We start from the raw sequence: 8,525 nt of genomic DNA, 5'->3' as shown, positions 1-8,525 counted from the left end.
TATTTATTAATATTATAGTCACGCATCTGTCTCTCTTTTGTTCTGAATTTAATATTGATTGATTTGTTTGGGGTTGTTGATTTTTTGTGTAAGGGGGGGGGGGGGGGGGGGGTGGGGTGGGGGGGGGGGGGGGGGGTTGAAACTCAAGGAATTGTGGAAAACAATGCTGTAAACTAAAAGTAAACAAACAATTTAGTATTAAAAAAGAAGGGATTTTTATGGAAATGTTATAGTAAGAATTGTTGGTGCAAAATAATTATATCCCCTAAGGTTGAGAACCATCCACAAATACTTAATAAATATAAAAATAATGTACACTCAGACTTTGTACATGTGATCAAAAAGATAAGCTATAGCTTCTGGTCGTGTAGAAGCTCTTTTCTCTTTTTCTGGTATATTTGTTAGGTTCTTCTGATGTGGTTTTATCTCTCTAATGGACTCTGAAGAATATGAACATGTCCTTGAATAGATATGAGGAAAGAATTTTCTCTGCCCCCAAGTAGTCATATTCCCTGAAAAACTTCTGAAAATATTAAAACACAATAAAAATACTTGCTTTGAGTATAATGGAATATTTTTTTCACTTAAAATTAATATTTTGCTATTTTGTCTCTAAATTCCTTTTGATTTGATTTATCTGAGATGTATTTCCACTGTATGCCTAAATTATTCCTACCATTTCCCAGCTGGATGTATTATTTTATACTATTCCTATCTTTCCAATCATATGGTCAGTGGCTAATGGAAAGGGTTCAAGTATAAGAGAGTATGATACCACATCTGACTCACCTGCCCTCCTCTAGCTCTCTGTCATAGATACAAGGGTCTTGAGAATACTTAAAGAAAACTTAAAGTCAAGAAAAGTGGAGTTGAAATCTCACTTTAGGTACTCATTACCTGTATGATTCATGACAAGTCACTTAACCTCTATTTGGCTCAGTTTCTGTATCTGTAAAATAGAGATAATATCTACCTGCCTCACAAGGTTGTAAGAAAAATAAAATGCCATAATATTTTCAAACACTTTGTAAACCATTAAGCTCTATTTTTAAAAATACTTTACAGAGTACTGGAATAAATTTTACTTTAAATGCTTGATAGAATTCATTTGTAAATCCATCTCATCTAGGAAATGTTTTTCTTAGGGACTTTGTTGATGTCTTATTCAATTACTTTCTCTAAAATTGGGTTAAATATTTTATTTCCTCTTCTGTTAATCAGAGCAATTTATATGTTTTGAAATACTCATCTATTTCCTTAAAATTGTCAGATATATTGTCATAAATTTGGAAAAATAGTAACTAATTATTGCTTTAATTTCCTCTTCATTAGTGGTGAATCCCCCCTTTTCATTTTTTATACTGGCAGTTTGGTTTTTTCTTTTTTTTTAAATCAAATTGACAAAATGTTTATCTATTTTCTTGTTTCTTTTTTATAAAATTATCTACAAGTTTTATTTATAGTTATGATATTTTTAATTAAAATTTTATTAATCTCTCCTTTGATTTTTTTAAGATTTCAAATTAGGTATTTAACTGGCAATTAAAAATATTCTTTTTCTAGCTGTTTTAATTCCAAAGCTTATTTCACTGATCTGCCTTTTCTATAGTGTATTTATGTAAGAATTTAGACATTTAAAATTTCCCCTTGGTTCTGCTTTGCTTGAATTGTATAAATGTTGTTTGTATAAATTATCGATTTTTTTATGATCTATTGTTTGACCCATTGTAATGTCAAGCACAGACGTAGTTCACACCTTGCTTCAGCTATTGAATTAACATCTTGTTTCAGTGTATTAAGAAACAGAATTTCTAGAGACAGCAGGCACTGAGAAGAAGACTCTTGTTATAGCAGAGTCAAGAAGATGAAAACTTGTGCTGACCTCATTGACCTTGTTTGTGGATCTGTGTTGATTTCTGTGTTGATGAATTGAGTTGAGTTCTGAGACCTTGTTGGTGGGTCTGAGTTGATTTCATAGGCAGTTAGTGAATTGATGATGTTGCTGGCAATGTGTATGGACATTATTGTGACTCTGTTAAGCTTTGTCTTCCCAGAAACAGTAACTGTGAAGTACTTGAGGTGGACTGGACACTGTGAGCTTCAATATGGAATGGGAACTGGACAAAGAACTGGACAAGGAGCTGGACAAGGAACTGGATGCTGCCAGCCTTTGAATCAAGGTGGCAGTTGGAGCTGGGACCATGAAAGAGGGACCATGGAAACTAAGATTCAGCCTAGAGTCAAGCTGAAAGAAGAATTTACTTGGATATTGTGTACTGACTGAGAATATTATGATTTACTGTGACCTGGGGGTGGGTGACCTATTTATTTTCCACTACCCCTTAAGAGGTTACTGAGTAGTGACTGATGACTGAGTAATGACCAATGATTGAATAGTAGCTGATGACTGAATAGTGACTTATAAGTAATTTTGTGTACCCCATGAGTGGAGAATTTTGACCATTCTATTTTGTGATCCTTAAGGAGGCAACAACCTTAAGGATGATTGAATGATTGAGTTACTAAATGATTGTACTTTGATAAAAACTATTGTGACCACTTTGGTGAAAACTATGTAGCCATTTTAGTGATAAGTCATGGTGAATGCTGTATTTTGGTTTTCTGTGATAAGTTGTGAATGCTGAACCTTGGTTTACTGTGAATGTTTTGCTCTTATTTCTTATTGAATAAATAGAGTGTTCACTATACTGTGCAAACAGAACCTTGAAAAGCTGTTCACAGCAGTAGCCTTCTGGGAAACTGCTTATGCTTGGCTTTACACCCACATATTCTTTAAGATTAAATTATTTAATTTCCAATTATTTTAATCTATCTTTTCATAGCACTTTGCCATATGTAATTTTTATCATATCATGATCTGAAAAGGATGCATTTAACATTTCTGTCTTTCTGCATATGAACATGAGGTTTTTATGTCCTAATACATGGTTTATTTTATTTCAGGTATCATATATTTCTAAGAAAGAGAGGTATATTCCTTTCTATCCCCATTTAATTTTCTACAAAGGCCTATCATATCTAACTTCTAAGCTGTTTACACTTTTTCATAATCCTCTTGCAAAACTCTCATTTCTTTTCCCAATATTTTTTCTCCTCTATCTCTTCCTTAGTTTTAAATCCTTTTTGAGCTCTTCCAATGGGACTTTTTCAGCCTGAGACCCATTCATTTTCTCCTTTTAGGCTTTGCATGAAGACATTTTGGTATTGTTATGCTCTTCTGAGTTTATATTCTGATATTCCCTGTTACCATGGTAGCTTTCTATGGTCAGGGCTCTTTTGTTTGCTTTTTGTTCATTTTTAAAAGTTGAGGCTCTGTGGCACAGGGCCAGGGTTGGGTGGGACTGCTTCAAGCTTCTTGCCCTCAGAGCCAGGAATCTGGTCCCTGGCTTTCTGCACTGGAGCCTCTGGGGCTGATGGCTTACTGACTACATTAGGGTGCCCTGGGCTAGTCTCACCTATTTTTCTGGAGGTTCCCAAGCTGGTAGTTTGCCTCTTGTGCTGTGACTGGAGGCCTCATAGCTGGCCTGTTGTGCCACTGGTCTGCTGAGCTGGGACTGTGGGGCCTCAATTGCTCATCTGTTCTGAAGCTAAGAGCCTGATTCTGGCTTACCCAGACAGCATCTGTTTTGGACTGTGTTCCCCTTATGCCCAACTAAGACAGACTTTTCCTTAAATCCTTCCAAGTTTCCTTGGGCTCGAAAATTGTTCATTCCAACTTTTTGTAGTTTCTATCACTGCAGAATTTTTTTAAAAACTTGATTTAAATGTTGTTTCCAAAGAAACTTGAGAGAGTTCAAGCAATTTTCTTGCTTTCCTCTGCCATCTTGGCTTTTCCTCTTGCTATGATTATTATGAAATAATTGAATCACTTGAAATTCCTTTTCTTCTCTTTTGTCTGCAAAGTCTTTTTGATTTTATTTTCCCTGAAAGTGATTATTCCAAGTGACAAGGAAGTTGAACTAAAAACTAAAACAGCTTTAAAAAATAATTCACAAAAAAGATAGGGAAACGAGAGAGAAACGTTTACAATTATAAGAGAGAACAATCCAGGTAAGAGCAACAAACCTCAAAGGTGTAAGGATTACTTTAGCACAGTTTTGAAGAGGACTTTAGGGAACCCAATCCCTTTGTGGTGGCCCCTAGAGACAATAATCTTATGTCTCTTTGGCAGCAGAGAAACTGAACGTTTAAAATTAGAGACACAGATAAACTCTTTATCCCTGTTTTTTATACTTTTAAATGTTTCAAATAGTTTTTTTTAAACAAAATTGCAATTAAAGTTTTTTTCTTAGTTTTATCTTTTTTTTGCTTTCTAGAAAATTATGCAAGTTTCTATGATCTCCTTTGTATAAAAGGAAGTTTAAAGTTTGAGAGTAAAATATTTTATTACTGATTATCTCAGTAAGATTGAACTGAGGAAACAAAATTTTTGCTTTACAGAAGACATCCATGTACATAACATTACGTTGCCTTGGCAACCTAAGTACACTATAGAGAGATAAATTTGCAACCTTCATGGTCTAGTCAACTTTAGTTATTTAGTGCTCACGAATTTGACTTTGAGGACTTAACTCAAAACACAAAACATGTAATGATTTAAAAATTGGCTTTATTGATGCCATTAAAAATAATGGCTTAGTATTTTCCATATATAACCAGTTTCAGGTTAGATATAACCAAACATAAAACAACTCACCTCCAAAAAACCTTCCTAGCATTGTACCTTATCTTAAAAAAAAGTCTGACAATGTTTGCAGCATCCTGCTCAATATATCTTTCCCCATTCTACCAAGGAAATGTCTGCCCAATTCCTCATCTCATTCCTAGAATTATTATTATTATTATTAATTATTTTCATTTTTGGAGGTATAAAAGCAGGGCAATTGGGGTTAAATGACTTGCCCAAGGTCACATTATTAGTAAGTGTTAAGTGTCTGAGGCCAGATATGAACTCAGGTCCTCTTGAATCCAGGGCTAGTGCTCTATTCACTGTACCACCTAGCTTCCCCCTAGAATTATTTTTTAATCCTACTTTTTAACATAGAGTATGTTAGGCAAAAATTCTTGGAAAATAATAGGTAGCATTGGTGTTGTTTAAAACAAAGGATAATAACTTTTTAAAAGAAATGCACATCTTTTTTAATGGAATTCAATTCTACTCTCCAATACAGATAGGCAATTATATTGCAATGCTAAGTCATATGAGCTAATAATGGAGGGACAAAACTCTGGTAAGCAGTGCCATAGAACTATTTATTTTCAATATAGCCTATTGTCTGTATTGGCCTATTAACTCTCTCCTTCATATTTTAGTCTTCAAGTGTCTACTATGCTGGTCATAAAATATGGAAGCTATGAGGTGATTGGAAAAAAAGAACATGAGGACTTTGAGAAGGTAGAATAAAAGAGAGAAACAATGGGAAGAAATGACAGTAGAGAAATTTGTGGAAGCATAAAGGAAAGAGTGAATATTAACTTTGACTTCAGTATAACATTAGCAGTTTGTAGGGATTACATTAATTCCCTTGGCAATCTGGGGGTTAGTTGGCAGTTTTCATGCATTTCCTAACTTGAAAAAATCATCAGGACAAGAATTCATTGAAAGATCAATATTACATTTTATTCACATGCTGCTTCAAGCTCCTTCTATTTCCCCCCTTTATTCAGGCCAAGCTCCTGACTTCTAAAGCATACCTTTGATGCTTTCAAATTGTTTAATGCTCCCCATTACAGACACTTGGATGAGATTCCACACCTCTTGTAATTCCCCAGCACTTGTCTTTTTAGAAACTCATCTTAAAACTCAATAATAAATCTTACTTGCTTATTGAGCTGAGGGATGAAGAGGGTAAGAGGAGAGATTTGGACAATATCAAAAAATGGCCATTAAGGACAATTTCCAACTTGACCCTTTGGCATGGTTATTACCCCCAAATCACTCATCCAAATTATATTGTCCTGAAGTTATAGATAAGTGAACAGGAACATACCACCTTTTTGTTTTAAGCTTTATAGATACTTCTATTGTGTCATATGACTGCCTGGGCAAAATATTCTGAGAGTCTGGGACAAAAAATATATAGGCTGGATAAATAAATTGTCTATGAATCTAATATCAGGACAATAATAGCTAACATTTACATGTTATATATAAATTTACAAAGTGCCTTGAGCAATTTTCATATTTTATCTTTTATTAAAGGACTATTTGGTGGTTACTGAAGGCAAAAGTACTATACTTCTATGTTCAATTTGGCTAAACTTGGTTTGAGAGAAATCAAATTTTGATATAGTAGAAAAAGAACTAAAACTGTTTTCAGAAGATCAGGTTTGATTCCCATTCTCTCAACACCTATCTAGGGTATATAAATGTGGGAAACTAATTACTCTCTCTGGGACTTGAGAATGAGGGGGTTGGACTTTGAAAGGCAGCATGATGCCATGAAGTACATCTTGGATTTGAAGGTAGAAGACCTGGCTCCAAATCCTAGATCTGTTGTTTAACACTGGGCAAGTCACTTCCCTATTCCAAGATTCTGTTGCTTCCACTATAAAATGAGAGGGTTATACTAAATGATCTAAGGGGAAACCTTCCTCCTTCCAAACAGTACATCTATGAGGGTTCTTGCCACTGATGCAGATTCCAAATCTTCAGCAAAATATAAACTGAGAGTATTTTGGGGAGGCAATAAGAGGAAGTAGCTTGTACACAATCCCTTAGCATTTATGTGCCATAAATACAAGTTAGGTCTCATTGAGTTTTGGAATGGTCCTTCATCCATTGCACATCCATATGTGAAACACATATTTTTGTCTTTGTTATCCTTTTATTCTATGTAATTTAAAAATTTTCCAGAAAAGATATTTTCAGTCCATATAGGAATAACACAATTACTTAGACATTCTACATATGAATAAAGTGAAATAGATACATCTGATGAAAGGATAATATACTTGGAACTATGGAATTCAATCAGCATAATAGATCTAGTCAGCTATACAAAGCACCCAGGAGATTTAACTTAAGTCTTATTAGAATGGGAATATGGATCTCTCCCCTTCCTTAGATGCTACTCTGATATAAGAAGTTCTATGGAAATTTTCTTCAATAGTCACTTTAGTCTCTAAAGTCAATCAGAAATCTGAAAGATGGTTATATCCAGACTAATCAACAGTTTCACAAGTGTCCAGAAATTTTGGACATAGCACTCTCCACTATGGAAGCAGAGTTCTACAATGGCAAAGAGGTCAAAAATCAAGTATTTGGCTGCCAAGAAGAGCAAACAGAGGAAGAGAAATCAGAATATAGACATTTTTTTGTGACAAAGAGAAGCAAAACATAGAAGAAGACAATAAAGTCAAAACCCCTGTATCAAAGGCCTCCAAGAAAAATATGAATTAGTCACAGGCCATGGAGGAGCTCAAAAAGGATTTTGAAAATCAAGTAAGAGAAGTAGAGGAAAATTTGGGAAGACAAATGAGAGTGTCACAAGAAAATCCTTAAAAAACAGAATTGGCCATATGGAAAAGGAACATCAAAAACTCACTGAAAAAATAATTCCTTCAAAATTTAGATTGGAGAAAATAGTAGCTAATGACTATGAGAAATCAACATATTATAAAACAGATACAAAAAGAAGGAAAAAATAGAAGGCAATGTGAAAATATCTCGTTGAATAAACCACTGACCTGGAAAATAGATCCAGGAGAGATAATATAAAAAAATTATTGGACTACATGAAAACTATGTTCAAAAAAAGAGACTATACATAATATTTCAAGAAATTTTCAAGAAAAAATTGCCCTGATATTCTAGATCCAGAGGGTAAAATAGAAACTGAAAGAATTCACCAATGGACTCTTGAAAAAGATCCCCAAAAAGAAAACTTTTAGGAATATTATATCCAAATTCCAGAGTTTGCAGGTCAAGGAGAAAATATTACAAGCAGTCAGGAAGAAATAGTTTGAGTATTGTGGAAACTCAATCTGGATAACACAAGATCTAGCTCCTTCTACATTAAGGGATTGAAAGGCTTGGGATATGATATTCTGGAGGACAAAGTAGCTAGGATTAAAATCAAGAATCATCTCCCCAGCAAAACAGAGTCTATTTCAGGGAAAATATGATATTCAATTAAATAGAGGACTTTCAAGCATTCTTGATGAAGAAAACCAGAGCTGAACTTCAAAAACAAGAAGCAAAAATACTAACAGGAAAGAGAAATTATAAAGAACTTATTAAAGTTTAACTGTTTATATTCCTAAATGGAAAAATGTTATTTGTAACTCATGAGACTTTTCTGAGTATGAAGATAATTTAAAGCAATAGATGTGTGTTTTGTGTTTATGTGTATATATGTGTGTACATACATGAATATGCACCTGTGTATATATATATGCATATATAGTTGAAGTCAATAGATTTATGTGTATGTATATGTGTGTGTTTACACACATGTGTGAGTATGTGTGTGTGCATGTATACATAGATAGAGGGAACAGCC

General features: G+C 34.0%; 1 long non-coding RNA gene across 1 annotated transcript in view; it reads left to right on the top strand.

Annotated features, from left to right (window-relative positions):
* Nucleotides 1–2,708, top strand: part of LOC138163082 (uncharacterized) — an 11,936-nt gene extending 9,228 nt beyond the window's left edge. The window contains exon 2 of the long non-coding RNA XR_011168783.1: nucleotides 2,055–2,708. This is a non-coding gene — a long non-coding RNA (uncharacterized lncRNA). The remainder of the gene's footprint in view (nucleotides 1–2,054) is intronic.
* Nucleotides 2,709–8,525: the final 5,817 nt, after the last annotated feature.

The sequence above is a fragment of the Petaurus breviceps genome, unplaced genomic scaffold (genome assembly GCF_028583685.1).
Source record: "Petaurus breviceps papuanus isolate PSGF00001 unplaced genomic scaffold, PetGlider_PUasm1.0 187, whole genome shotgun sequence".
In the NCBI taxonomy this organism is placed as follows: domain Eukaryota; kingdom Metazoa; phylum Chordata; class Mammalia; order Diprotodontia; family Petauridae; genus Petaurus; species Petaurus breviceps.
Note: the sequence above shows the minus strand (reverse complement) of the source record. Positions and strands in the feature narration are given on the sequence as shown.